Genomic DNA, 15338 nt, shown 5'->3' on the forward strand with positions numbered 1-15338 from the left:
ATATATATTCATGCACATTGTATAAAGGCTGCAGCCATCTTTCACAGGTTTGGCTTGCTCCAGCGCCCCCCTACCACCCTCCTTCTGCTCCAGCGCCCCCATGCCGCCCCTTTTCGTTCTAACGCCCCCCTGAAAAATGAAATCGCCCCCTGGGGGGCATTATCGCCCACGTTAAGAACCACTGCTCTAGTGGATTTAGCCTCAACATGTTAAGTTTATGCTGGTCTCACACTGGGTTCTCTTGTAGCAAAGGTATTCCCACAGTATTTGCACCAGCCATCTCTAGAGATTATTAATAGTTTCAATCCTTGTCCTTGTTGGTCTAATTTCATAACTCTCAAGTGATTGCACATTAGATCCTTTTGCCCTTTCTCTACGGCATACCGTGCATGAGATTTCCACAGGCTCTCCCCTTCTCTTGGATTATTCCCTTGGGTTAACATTTGATGTTGGAAATATCCTGCTTTGATGCCAAGTGGTTTTGACTAATTTTTGCAAGATATTGCAAGATTGCAATTTAAACAAGCCAGTGCAGCTGAAGCTACCTAGAGGTTCAGGTCACAGTTGGAGACATCACCTCCTTGCTGGCATAATTACCGTATTTTTCGCTCCATAAGACGCACCTTTCCATAAGACGCACCAATTTTTTAGGAGAAGAAAACAGGAAAATATAATCTGTTTTCTTCACTCCATAAGACGCACAGACTTCCCACCCCCCTGTTTTGTGGGGAAAAAGTGCGTCTTATGGTGCGAAAAATACGGTACTTGGCACTTTTTAAACTGAAGTTTTTGTTTGCTTCATGATAATAGGAATATGTTTTTTTTTTAAAAAAAAACCGGGATCTTAAAGAAGATTAACATATTAATCCCATGGAGCATGTGTCTATTCTGGTACTTGGAAAAGTTGTTGGCTGTGCTGGCTGGACAATGCTGGGAACTGTGGGCAACCAACCAACAAGAAGCCTTTCAACCTCTCATCTGAATCATCATCCTAATCCTCACCCCACTGCCTGGCTTCTACTGGCAGTAAGATAAGACCAGCCATGATTTATTCTAAACTTTCCTGTGCGTGAGAGTGAACAACTGAGTCAGGAAGAGCCTTGGGCTATTGACCAAAAGATCTAGAACACAAAAATGCTACAAATGGTTTCTACAAAATCTGGCTTAGAATATGTCAATAAAAATACTTAGGTATGCCTCTCACTATCTCCTGTGCAGTCCCCTGGAAGGCGTTGTTTAATAGAAACAAGTATGTTTAATTATACAGTATTGCTACAACAGGCTCAGCTCTAGAGGTTTCAGTTTTGAAAATGATCGATTTTTGTCAAATGTATCTTATTACATTTTAAAATTACATTTCTATTAACTGAATAATGAAGAAAGCCCAACCCTCTGCTTCAGGTCTAGGATCCTATTTATACCCACAGCAATAGGAACCATAAAATTAAAGGTCTTTCTTGATCTTACTAAGAGATGGGTGAAATCCTGCAAAACCATTGTGAATAGTCTTTTAATCCTTTTCCTTCTGATGTTAAAGCACGGATGACATTGTTCAAGGACCACTCACACATGTCGGGATGTTGGCAAGTCTTTGAGTCCAAGACTGAGTCTTTCATACCAAGTCCCAAGTCTGAGTCCCTGTTAAAAACAAGCTTTGCCCCCCAGAAAAAAGTGGGGCGGGAGGGTGGGTTCTGAGTCACAAGTTGGGTCCGAGTCATTAAAAAAACTGAGTCAAGTCACTGGTATGACTTAAGTCCAACTTGAGAGCGAGTCCTGAGACTTGAGTCCCCATCCTTGGTATCAGGAGACTTGGGTTTGGAAAGACACACATAAATCCTTTGGAAAACAACTGCAAGGGGCAGGGGGAACCCCAAAATCAACCCAATGAAGACTGAATGACCTCGGTGTCCATTAGTTGCTGTCTGACTGTTTGGGGGTGGACAGTGTGGCAGAAAGCAGACAGGGGAGATGAAATAGGTTAAAATGGAAGCCGGCACAAATTACTCGAATTGTAAGCAGGAACACTTCATTGTACAATGATAAACTGCAGATGCCCTTGGCCAGAAATAACTTCTGTTGAAGTGAAAATATATTGTTTCTAATTAAATAGGGATGTGACAGTGAACTAATCTATCAAACTACTGAGCTTTCAGATAGTATTTCATTTAATGTTTCATCCAAAGGCTCACCAAATAGACAAGCACATGAAAGCTTCTTGTTTTTATGTACTTCCACATCTCAAGTAAGCAACATTTACTCCCTTGATTTCCAGAGAAAACAGTAAGAGAGTAGACATTTAGCAACAGCCAATTAATTCATTTAATCCAGATCACAGAAGCTCTGAACACTGCCCCAAATTCAGCCTTTTTTCAGAATGCACAGACATAAAAACATCTGCATGCTTATGTGAAAATGAAAAACTTTATAGCCTGAATCCAGCCACCAGTTCCAACTACAGCACTCCCTGAATTAACAGGATTTACATACATGCCAACTCATCACAGAGCAACTCATCTAATGGATCCACTCCTATTGACAGTATCAGTTGGATTTAGACCTGTGTATTTGTATTCTTTTATTCTGCCCAGGTGTATTATTACAATAAAAAGACTTGTAAACTTTGGGGTAAAGAACATAAAAACCTAATTTGCTATGCAATTTGAGGCATGTCTACTCAAGATTAAATGCACCTGGATTCAGTGAGACATATTCACAGGTAAGAGATGATAGGATTGAAGCCTTAATTCTATTTTTCTCTTTCAAAGCCTCTGAAGAGTCTCTCACCTTTAAAAGCAAAGTGTGCAGTTTACATACTATCTCATAGTTTATATACTATCTCTCTGGGCAGTTTACAATTTAATTATGCAGACCACACATTGCCCCCACCCCCAGCAAACTGGGCACTCAATTTACCAACTTTTGAAGACTGGACAGCTGAGTGAACCTCAAGCCGGCTACCTGGGATTGAATTTGGGTCGTAAGCAGAGTTTTGGCAACATTACTGCAGCTTAACTATTGCACCACAAAACTCCTTTAACTCATTACCTGGCAACAAGAGCACAAATTTCAAACTTTCCAGCAGACTGAAGCTTTTGAAATCCTGCAGAGTGTCTGGCTGTGTGATTGGAGAAGCTCTCTGTTAGGAGCTGAGACCATAAAGAAAGCTGACCGCCAAAGAATTGATGCTTTTGAATTGGGGTGCTGGAGGAGACTCTTGAGAATCCCCTGGACTGCAAGGAGAACAAACCTATCCATTCTGAAGGGAATCAACCCTGAGTGCTCACTGGAAGGACAGATCCTGAAGCTGAGGCTCCAATACTTTGGTCATCTCATGAGAAGAGAAGACTCCCTGGAAAAGATCCTGATGTTGGGAAAATGTGAAGGCAAGAGGAGAAGGGAACGACAGAGGATGAGACGGTTGGACAGTGTCATTGAAGCAACCGACATGAATTTGACCCAACTCCGGGAGGCAGTGGAAGATAGGAGGGCCTGGCGTACTCTGATCCATGGGGTCATGAAGAGTCGAACACGACTTAACAACTAAACAACAACAACAACAACAAACCGCACATAGCTGTGTGCGATGGGGAACCATTGGAGGATGGCAATCGGAAACAACTTGACAACTAAACAACAACAAAATTAGAAATATTTTGATCATCAAAATGCTTATATTAACTAAAGTTATAACACTAGATCTTTTTTCCTCCAATTGCACACAACTGATATGCTTCGGGCAGGGGACATATCTTCCTTGTTAAGTCCCTGTTCTACAGATTGCTGCTGAACTATTTTTTGGTTGAGAGGCAGATTCATCAAGAGTATAGTGATGGTGCACAGAGAAGAGCAATTTCTTTAAGGCAGAACCATGTTCTGACATTTTTCCCAATCCCCAATGCTTTCAAGAGTATGAGGTTCTCATTCTTTTTGCCTGCTTCAAGCAGTACACGAGTCAGAATGAAGGCAAGCAGAACAGACACTGGAACAGAGGTGGAGGGACATTTCTGAAATACTCAAAGCCGGTTGTGATGAAAGTAGATGGGAGCAGAACACTTGAGAGCTTAGAGAAGAAACATATTTGGGGTACTGTGATTTAGAAAGATAGAGAAAATGCCACCCACAACACTTTAGAAACACAATAGCTATTCAATACAGTCCTCCAATGTGCCGGAAAGAAAACTTTTGTTTCTGTTCCACTCTCTGCCTGTTTGTATTTCTACCTAGGACAGGGAATAGATGGTTTTAAGGGCTCCTTTAAAAGATTAAAGGGACGTGGTGGCACTGCGGGTTAAACCTTACCTCTGTAAGGTCTGTAGATCTTCAGCTGTAAGATTGAATCCACATAACAGAGAGAGCTCCCGTCGCTTGTCCCAGCTCCCGCCAACCTAGCAGTTCGAAAGCATGTAAATGCGAGTAGATAAATAGGTACCACCTCGGTGGGAAGGTAACAGCATTCCGTGTCTAAGTCACACTGGCCATGTGACCACGGAAGATTGTCTTTGGACAAACACTGGCTCTATGCCTTGGAAACGGGGATGAGCACTGCCCTCTAGAGTCGGACACGACTGGACAAAAATTGTCAAGGGGGACCTTTACCTTTACCTTAAAAGATTAAAGGTTATCAGCACCAACTAATTTATTATGTTAATATCAGAATACAGTGTTACCTCGACTTATAAAAAAATGTATTAATTTAATATTTTTAATGTATACCCCGCCTATCTGATCGGTGAGGACCACTCTAGGCGGCTTACGAACGTCTCCACTTGCAAACGTTTCGAGTTACGAACGGCTCTGTTTGCAAAATGTTGCTTCAACTTGCGAATGGAGCCTCGACTTACAAGCGAAAAAAAAAAACCTTCCCTGCCCTTTTTTGACCTAATTTCATCTTAGGTCAAAAGAAGAAAAAATAAAAAATTCTCCCCCTAGTGGTACAGTACGGATTAACCGGCTTTGCATTAGTTCCTATGGGAATTAATGCCTCTACTTACAATCAGGGCCTCGACATACGAACGAAAAACAGCCTGAACGGATTAAATGGTTTTCAATGCATTCCTATGGGAAATCTTGCCTCGATTTATGAACTTTTCGACGTATGAATGCTGTTCCAATACAGATTAAGTTTGTAAATCGTGGTACCACTGTAATATTATTATTCACTATGTAACAAACAAGGAGTGGGTAAACAATGGATTACACCTGGTCTTGGTCACACTGTTGCCATATTTTATATAAATTCTTATTTATAAATCAACTTCTTTATCTGTTGGCTTTTCTGTTCTCTCTCCCCAAAACACCTTTACTGGTTCCTTCTTTTAGACAGTTTCTGATTTTTATGTCTTTTCCTGAATAATTTCCAAGACTATACACCTCCTCTCTAGTTCTTTGCTCCCATCTATTGTTGTTATCTGACATCAAGTTGCAACTTACAGTGATCCTAGCAGGGTTTTCAAGGTATGAAAGATTACTCATGCCATTCTCCAATGGGGTTCCATGTGGGAAACTGAACCCAGGTCTCCTGATTCCATTATCTACTACAGTGGTTCTTAACCTTTTTGAAAGAAACGCCCCCTTGAGCCATTGAGGAAGTTATCACTGCCCCCCTCCCCACGGTGATGATATCTTATTTATTTGTTTGTTTGTTTGTTTGTTTATTACACTTAAATCCAATGACCCCTGAAAACAAAATTCAATTCCAAGAAAATGAAATGCCCCCAAAAACATTTAATGATTTAGTTGCAATCGAATTTTAAGATGCAAAAAGAAATATTAAAAGGGCATAAAAACAAACCACAATGCAGGAACTAAAAATTTCAAGATGAAAACTCTGAAACTAAATTAAGATTGGAAGAAAATATATATTCATGCACACCGTAAAAAGGCTGCAGCCATCTTAACAGGTTTGGCTTGCTCCAGGGCCCCCCTACCGCCCCCTTCTGCTCCAGCACCCCCACACCGCCCCTTTTCATTCTATCGCCCCCCTGAAAAATGAAATCGCCCCCTGGGGGGCATTATCGCCCACGTTAAGAACCACTGATCTACTACACCACTCTGGCTCTCACTTAAACGCCATTAAATTTAGATACCTCAATGCTATAAGCAATATGTACCCTAGGTACTTCCAGACAAGGTTTTCATTGTCTAACTACCCTGCCTCATTCCAGATAATTTTATACAAAGGAAGGGCCCAGCTACCACTATCTTCTACTGTATTTGTATCTCCTTATGTGTTTTTCTGTATTATTTTCCGTGCCTTTTTCCCATCACAGAACATCAGTTAAGGAGGTGCATATGGAACAGTTTTACAATGTCTTGTGACTGCTAGCACTGAAATCATCTACAGCTCCAAAATCTGTGCCAGTCAAAGAAGAGAGGCTATACTGATATTTCATATTTTTCCACATCTTCCTCTGTTTGCTAGCTACTGCTTCTCCTCCTCTTTGAAACTATGAACTTTCACTTAACACACCAAGATAGAGAATGAGGAAATAACACAATCATTCACTTGGGTATTATGAAAGAGATACATAAAGATGATGGGAGCAAGCAAGGCGGGCAAAGTGTACTGCTTATATACCACCCCACAGGGCTTAAAGCATTCTCTGGGAAGTTTACAATTTAACTATACAGGATACACAATGCCTCCCCCTAGCAAGTTGAATAATCAATTTACCAACCTCGTAAGGGCAGGAGGTTGAGTCAACCTCATGTGGTTATCTGTGAGCCCATTGGGATCAAACTCAGGTTGTGAGCAACGTTATGACCACAGCATTACAATTTAAAACAATTTGTGTCATGAAGCTCATGTTTTGGAAAGAGGGCAGATCATTGTCCTTTTTGGTCACAACATGACAAAACCTCATACAGCAAATATACAGATCTCAGATTGGGATTGCAACAACAAAAAGTTTCTAGGCATCTGGGAAACAGATTAATATTCCTTTCACAAAATAGGTGAATTTATATCCCACACACTTACAGATATGCACATACACACAGTTGTATATATGGCTGCAGAGTAAGGTCAGGATAGCTGCTTATTTATTTCTAACATCTTCCTTCCCTTGAATTCAAAGCAATGAATGGGGGCTTCCATTTCCATATTTTATTCTCACAATATTTGTGTGTGGTTGATTAAATTCATAAAGAAAGCATGGCCCAAGATTGATTACTGGCTTTCACTAGCTGGTCCCAGTGCTTGTATCCCTTCTACAGACATGTATATTTGCCTGCTAAGGTAGGGTAAGAATGGACCCTACCAGCCATTCTCAATGGGAGCCAAATGCCCCCTAACACATTTGAAGGAGGCCACAGACTGGAAACAATTCTTCACACACCACCTTACAAGGCTCGTTATGCTATTTAAACAATCCTGATTCAGCCTATATTTCTTTCACATTGTGTTTATGGCCCTGGCCAAAAAACAAACAAACAAACCCCAAAGATTGAGAATGGCTAGGCTATCAAAAAACAGGTCACAAAAGTGTTCACTTTTTTTTCTGTGACAGACTACCATGACAAACCTCTACAGAAATGATGAGCGGACACACTGAACTTAACTTTGAAGTCTAAAGTTCACTTCTCAGACGATTAAGCTGCTCCTGTCTGAAAACCAAATTAAACTAATTTGAAAATCAACCCTACACCTGTAGACCAGCTCATTCAAAATCCATTTGAAAATCAAGAGTTTCCCCTTTTTCTCCAAATAATACGTACCAGGAAATCAGCCAAATCTTGCCCTAGATTTCTTCCGAGATCAGTGCCACCAGTTGTACAACCCAGAAATGTGGAAGAATTATTCTTGGAAATGGTGACAGATCCCAGAATATGTCTTCCCTTGAAATATGGACATGGCAATGATAAACCCAAACAAAGATATGACTGTGACCACCAGTGTGATGGACTGGTTAAAATGTTGGACTAGGATTGAGAGATTTAGATTCAAGTTTCCAATGAACCAAACACATCACTGAATGGCCTGAGGTCAGTCACTCATTCACTCTGATTCTCTCTCACAATCTAACTTATAGCACAGGGTTGTTGTGAGTACAAGGTGCAGAAAACGAGAGCTATGTACACAGTCTTGAGCTATCCAGAGGAGAGGCAGGATGCAAAGTAATGACAATAAATAAAAATACTGCCATCTTCCTGATCATCACCACACAGGGTTGTTGTGAAGATAACATAATTGTGTGTAGAGTAGGGAGAGAACTGTATTAAGCCCCTTCGAGAAACACTAGTATAAAAATGTAATCAATGAATCAATGCTTAAAATGGAACATCTGACAATTACCCAGGAAAAATCAGCATGAATAACTGTCCAAGTGCCATTCCACTTGACTTCAGGCACTGAAGAGCCCTCAAGCAGGAGAGTGGGAACAACACCACAGCAGCTGAACTTTTTTGTGCCTAGAGTCTTAAAGGTGAGGGAAATTGGAAGAGAGAAACTCAAGTGACTCGTGGTGAAGAAAGTTCTAAGTTGGAGCAACTAGATGAAAGGTAGGCAATCTGTGTTCCTGGCACTGTTCTTGGATGGCAATTCCCAGCATTCCTCACTCTACTGGCTATGCTAACTGAGAATGGTCCAGAACACCTTTCCCTGATTTTTCTAATATTCTCCTGACTGAGAGTGGGAGCAGAGTGATGTGACAGCCCCCTCCCCAAGAGATCTTCCTTCAGATCCCCTCGCACACCTCAAGAGAACCCCACATACTCTGCAGTCAAGAGAAAATTTGTATGTCCAGGGAAACTTAATGCTGAACAAGACAAAACCCGTATCATGTACACTTTGTTTTGATTCGAGCAGATAGTCAGAGAGAGAGAGAGAGATCCCCACAAAGCTGGGGGGGGGGGGAAGAGAACAGTTTTAGTGGGAGGAAGGAAGAAAAAGGAAACAGCCCTAGGAAAGCAGCACTGAACTTTGCTCCTGTTGAAAAACAATATAAATAGGGGAAAGGAGGGGGGAAGGGAGGAAATCTGTAATCTGAAGTGTTTTTCTAAAAAAAAAAAAAACCACTGATAAGGAGCGCAGACTGGTATAGAGTGCTGAGCAAAAAGCAGCCTTGGGAGGAGAGAAAACACTCCTGATCAAACACTATGTCGTGTCTTCTCAACACCCATTAAAACAATGTGAATGTGAATGTGTTTGCACGGAGTCTTGAGAAAGCTTTCCATGCCAAACCAGAGGCAAGTAGATCTTAATTAACAATATGGCTGCAATTTGAAGAAACCCATATCGGAAGGGGAAAAAATCACATTTAAATAAATGGGACTGTAAGCAGCTATTACGGCAGGCGAATCTTAACGGGGATTCCTTTAAAAAGACTCCCTAAAGTTTAACGGAAAGCCTCACACACTCAAAAAAAGTTATTCTCCATCATATAATATGTGAGCAGTAGAAGGGTTCGGGATTTAAAGGCAACGCTAGTGCACGATCATATAAAGGCAGTATTGTTTAATCGTGGCAGTGGGCCTCCTTTAGAGCAAATACCGAGGTTGTGGCAAGAAACGGATAAACTGCGTGTGGAAAAGATCCGAAGCTTCCGTAAATCTTGTTCTCCTCGGCCGGTCCTCCTGCGCCTCGATCAGGCTTGATTTCTGAGTAAACCTGCACCGGGATCGGCCCCCCGATGGAAACCTCTTTCTTCCAAGGAGTGACAGCTGCGTCGCGGTCCGAGGTCCGGTTCCAACACCCGCTTTACCCTCCCTCCCCTTGAACTTTAGCAGAGTTTACTGGAGAGTAAAGGGTTGGCGGGATTTGCGCCCGGCCAAGGGTTGCGCGCCGTCACGAAGCGCCGCTGGGAAGCAAAGCGCCCCGAGTCAAGGCAGGAGGGTGGCGGCGGCGGCGGCGGCAGCTTCCTCAGTGGCCCCCCGAGGGAGGGAAGGCGGAGAAAGGAGAAGAAGAGGCCGTTCCCGAAGCTTCAGGAACCGGGAGCGTCAGCACCCGAGAAGGGCACGGCCTCCTCCAGCACCGGGGGAACCCAGCGCCCAGGGAGTCTTACCTGGCGGGAACGGAAAAAGCACCCGCACCCCAGCTAGTGCGACGCGCGCCCGCGAAGCGACTCCAACCGGGTGCCCCGGGTGAAGAAGAAGCGCTGGCGCGGGCGGCTGCCGTCAGCTTTTAGCCCGCCTTCCCCCCCTTCGCCGACGCGGCTCCCAGGCTCCACCCCTCCCGGGTCAAGGAAGAGGAGGGCGAAGCTAGGCCTCGGCTTCGGGCCGCCTCTCCCGCGCCTACCCCCGGCCGCCAAAAGCCCTGCCCTGGGACACCGTTTGAGGCGCGCCTGTTGCGCCCTCGCCAGGAGCCGCGGGAGAGCGGGGGTGTCCAGAAAGCCTTCCTTTGAGCGAACCGGCTCCGTCCTCCGTTCCCACAGCAGTAGCTCCGTTAAACGTGTGAAGCGGTGGGCTTTTGACCACTGAAATACACTATACCTGTTTGTCTTTGCAGGGCTACACCGTTTGGCCCTGCGCTCTTCTCTTTCTTTTCTCCTCCTCCTTTGCTTTTGCCAACATCCTCGGTTCCCCGAGAGAGAGAGGCCCGCCCCGTCGGCGCTTCGGCATCCCGACTCAGGTCACTCACAGAGCGGCTGGAGAGGTTAGGCACCTGCCGCCGGAGGTTGGGAGTTTGATTCCCCGCTGTGCCTTCTTGACAGCGCCTGAACTCGAGGATCCGTATAGGATCCCTTCCAGCTCTGCAGTTCCAAGAGGAGGAGGAGGAGGAGGATTCTAGAAACCAATGTCATGGTTCGCAAAAAGTTGAGAAAAGACAAACCACGACAATTCAAAATACTGTAATAATGTGCTTTCAAGTCGACTTCGACTTGCGGTAGCCCTTTCCAGGTATAAGAAGTGGGTCTCCATTCCTTTCTTCTGGAATGCCCGGGGACTGTCAGCTTGCATATCAAACCGCAGCACTCTTCACATCCCTAAGGTGGGCAGCAGTCACCCACATTGGTTCACCTACTTTCCCATTTTGATAAAAGTACCACCTTTCACAGGTTGTACTTTTATCCAGGCAAAGGTTCTAGCCACATTTATCTGGGAAACGGGGAATTAGCTGCATTAAACACTTTGGGATTTATAGCTCCGGTTCAGGTATCTGGCTGTGGACGGAGAGGTTGGGAGTTCGATTCCTCACTGTGCCTGAGCCAGTCTCTGTGGCTTTTGGCAACCTGCACAGCCACTGGGTAACTCCAGAAGAAGGGAATGGTAAACTACTTTACTGAGTACTGTACTCTGTATCTGGAACATCCTGAAAAAGGGTTGCCATTAAGTCAGAAATTACCAGACAGCAAGTGGCTAAACATGAACAGGACTGTGATGTTCCACATGCCATCTTTGGCTAGCATGGGGTAACATGCTCTCCCTAGAGTTTGCCTTGTAACTAGACTTGGACACAGTCCCAATGTGATACAGATGATGGCGCACTGACAGAGTTTTTAAGAGCAGGTGCAATAGCTGCTTAGTGATGCAGCAATGTTTTGATTGCCAATCAAAGCAGAGAACACTGCACTAAAGGGGCAAACAGCCCAATCTGATATAAAGCAACTTCCAGCGTTTCCTTAGGACTTACCTTCCTGCTCCCCTGGCATTTCCTTATGTGGTTTGTTCCCTGCTGAATTTGACAAGGCTCAGGAAAACTAGATGCTGAAGATAGTTCCCAGTTCCCTTTTTGCCCAGAATATCAAAACAGTAAATCAAATAAGGGTTTTGTTCAGTCTGTATAAGCACATCATGTGTCCCATATGTCAGCCTAAGATTGGGATTACCACTACCAACATGATTCTGACCAGACTCCGGGAGGCACTGGAAGACAGGAGGGCCTGGAGTGCTCTGGTCCATGGGGTCATGAAGAGTCGGACACAAGTTAATGACTAAACAACAATATATGTGCTAGTGATGGGAGACTAAACCCTTCAAGATTAATGTAAATGGTTTCCTATCCGAATGGTCTTTTTTTAACACAATGTACATGGAGGCATGATGACTCCAGGATATATTTATTAATTGGGATCTGGAACAATTATTTCTGCAAGAACCTTTAGGTAACTGTGAACAATGCTTTGCACTTGAGAAGAAAGACTTGAAGAGAAAGAGGCTTTGAGTCCTGTTCAGCCCAAAGCTTTCTGTTCATGTAGCAAACAGTCAAACATGACATACCATACTACTAGCTGTCAATGCAGATACAGAAAGACTAAGAATGAGGACTGTAAGCTGGGGATAACCCCAAGTGAGAGACCCACATATCTGGGAGAGTACTGTACACTATTTGTGATGGTACTGAGCACCAACCAGTGCTCCAGCACTACCACACTGAGCTAAAATCAGAAATGAATGAAGAACCATTGCATTATATAAAAAAATCCAAATATAAGATTCATAAACCAATTAAATGTGTTGTGTTCCCTACATTTATATCCTGGACTTTTCTTCCAGCGAGCTCAAGGCAACAATCTTCTACTCTAAGAAGAGCTTTGCTATTTCAAAAGTCCTGTGAAGTAGGTCATATTGAGAGTGTGTGATGGGCCCCAGATCATCTGTTGAACTCCTTGCTAAGCTGAGATCCAAACTAGGTTTCCTGAATCCTTCCATTTTAATAACTACACCATATGGGGTCTTTTTTCTTCTTCTGTTGGCAGTGTCCTGTGCTTATGAGCAGGGGTAAGCAACTCACGGCCATTGGCTACCCCCAATGAGACATATATTACTTACTTTCCACAGCCTATCAGGTAGGGGACAATGAAGGGGAAAAAGCACCGGCCATATTAGGACATATTACCGAATTTCCCAGGTTAGTGGCGCACTGAGCACTTAGAGGAACCTTCTATATTTCCCTACTCTTTTGTGCAGAAAGAGGCTGGCTAGATAGCTCAGTGAGTTAGTCACATAGCTCTACAGCCAAAGGCTGGGAGTTCAATTCCCCACTGTGCGCCCTGGGAGAAGAGCCAGCATGTAGCCTCCGGCAAGATGTGCAGTCTCAAACCATCCCCAGAAGAAGAGAATGGTAAAGCACTCCTCAATACTCTATACTTAAGAAAACCCTAGAAAGAGTTTCTGTCTGCAAGTCAGAATTGACTTGATGGTACATTTATTATAATCATCATCATCAATCATCATTATCATTCCTTAACTCCAAAGCATACACAAGACTCATTCTGGGCTGATAGTGAAGAATTATATTCTCTTTTGACAAAAGTCAGCTTGAAAAGAGAACGGAGAAATTATCTGAGCTGGTCCACCAATACGGCAAGTAAGGGCAGCTTTTAAGGCAGGCATTATTCACTGTCATGAAAAGTCCTCAGATTAATTAGCCCAGGGCAGAGCTTTGAAAATCTGTTTTTTGTATTAAACTCCCAAGAGTTCAGATTAGCACAACCAACTAGGGGTTCTGAGAGTCATATTCTGAAAAATTCGCCTGGCCAAGCTCTGAGCATTTCGTGTTGGTCACTTTAACTTGGGGTGGCGAATACGATTTATGACATTATTTCAGGCAGTAAATTGTTTATATTACAAGGGTGGGTGAGGGGATAGCAGCTGCAGTTGTACTGAAGTGGATGTGTATGTGGTGTGAAAAATCTTCATTGTGAATACAGAGGAGCGGGTCCCAAATTTTGCTCCTCCAGCTACTTAGGATTTGAATCACCAGGCTATGCTGGCTGGGAAGTCCGAACCACTGGGAGAATCAAAGGCTGAGAATCAAAGGTTGGGGGAACTCCTAGCTTTTAAACCAGAACAAAGGTACTATCACTTGATGAGTCAGGACATGTGTACATGAGATAGTCTCCCAGCTGTTGTGTAGGTGAACCAGTCAGACAAGAATACTGCCTGTATGGTTTCTCCACTTATCAAGTACCTGCCTGATAGATCATCTCTCAGGTGGGAGAGTATCTGATGATGCTGTCATCCTATTCTGGCAGGCTGTGAATGTGGTGACTTAGAACATTCAAGATCCAGTAGTGAATAGGCAGTGGATTAGATACCAACAAAAGCAGGCATATGTCTGTCTGTCTGTCTGTCTGTCTGTCTGTCTGTCTGTCTGTCTGTCTGTCTGTCTGTCTGTCTGTCTGTCTGTCTGTATGTATGTATGTATGTATGTATGTATGTATGTATGTATGTATGTATGTATGTATGTATGTATCCTGTTTCCCTGAAAATAAGACCTAACCTGAAAATAAGCCCTAGTATGATTTTTCAGGATGCTTGTAATATAAGCCGTACTCCAAAAATAAACCTCAGTTAAGTGAAATCCCACCCTCCACTATTGTGCAGCAACCAGAAGCTGATAACATGACTGTAAAATAAAACATCTCCTGAAAATAAGCCATAATGAGTTTTTTGGAGCAAAAATTAATATAAGACCCTGCCTTATTTTTGGGGAAACATGGTATGTATGTATGTATGTATGTATGTATGTATGTATGTATGTATGTATGTATGTATGTATGTATGTATGTATGTATGTATGTATGTATGTATGTATGTATGTATGTATGTATGTATGTATGTATATTTTAATATGCTGCCTTTCTTTTCATTGGAGATTCAAGGCAACTCACAATCACTTAAGACAACACAATAATCACAATGAACAAAACCATAGGCTATAACAATTTTAAAATATTAAATGCATAATATTTTTAAAACCATAATTAAAAACACTTTAACAATGGTTTTAAATCCCTGAATTCAGTAAATGCAGCATTCATAAAACTCAGTTTATCACTTAAAATCCATTGCATGACAGTAGGACAAGAGGCAGGGGACTAACCTGTCTTATCCAGGAAATGCATTCTACAATCTGGGAGCAGCCACTGAGAAGGCCCTGTCCTGCATCCTCACCCTGTGCTTGTTTTGGTCCCATGGCCATATAGCAATACAGTATTAGGTATCTACAGGGTGAATCAGGGAGTGCCTAGAAGGGTATCTACCCCACTCTTTGTTCTGCATTTCCCAGTGTTCATTTCAGTATTGATTCCACTAACTACACATGAGTGCTAATTGTGACTAGATCCAATATTTTGCATAAATATACAATATATTAAGTCTGGACAGTAGAGCTATTTTTTTTTGGGGGGGGGAAGGAGTAAAGATTTTGGTCACATTATTTAGTCTTGCTTTTGGCTTGCGTGATGGTGTATATAAGTCCTTCAGGGCAGTTGTTTGGCATGTCCAGATGACTTCATTGATAATGCACAGAGTGGGGCATGAAAGTCAATCCTACTCTTTGGCCTGCCATCTGCTCATATTGACATGGACTACAGCTGCAGTGCAATTAAAAAAATCTCTCCCCTCCTAGTTTAGCACTGCAGCTGCGGTTATAGCACCAAAATCTTACAGCACTA

General features: G+C 43.0%; 1 protein-coding gene across 3 annotated transcripts in view; it reads right to left on the reverse strand.

The window, feature by feature from the left end:
• Positions 1–10141, reverse strand: part of ACO1 (aconitase 1) — a 50946-nt gene extending 40805 nt beyond the window's left edge. The window contains exon 1 of one of the 3 annotated variants that reach the window (XM_020804061.3): positions 10002–10141. The gene's annotated coding sequence lies outside the window, so the exon portion shown is untranslated. Of the gene's footprint in view, positions 1–9490; positions 9732–10001 lie in introns of those variants that run through there. The other 2 variants (XM_078384881.1, XM_078384880.1) reach the window with 2 other exon arrangements.
• Positions 10142–15338: the final 5197 nt, after the last annotated feature.

The sequence above is a fragment of the Pogona vitticeps genome, chromosome 2, assembly GCF_051106095.1.
Source record: "Pogona vitticeps strain Pit_001003342236 chromosome 2, PviZW2.1, whole genome shotgun sequence".
NCBI lineage: Eukaryota > Metazoa > Chordata > Lepidosauria > Squamata > Agamidae > Pogona > Pogona vitticeps.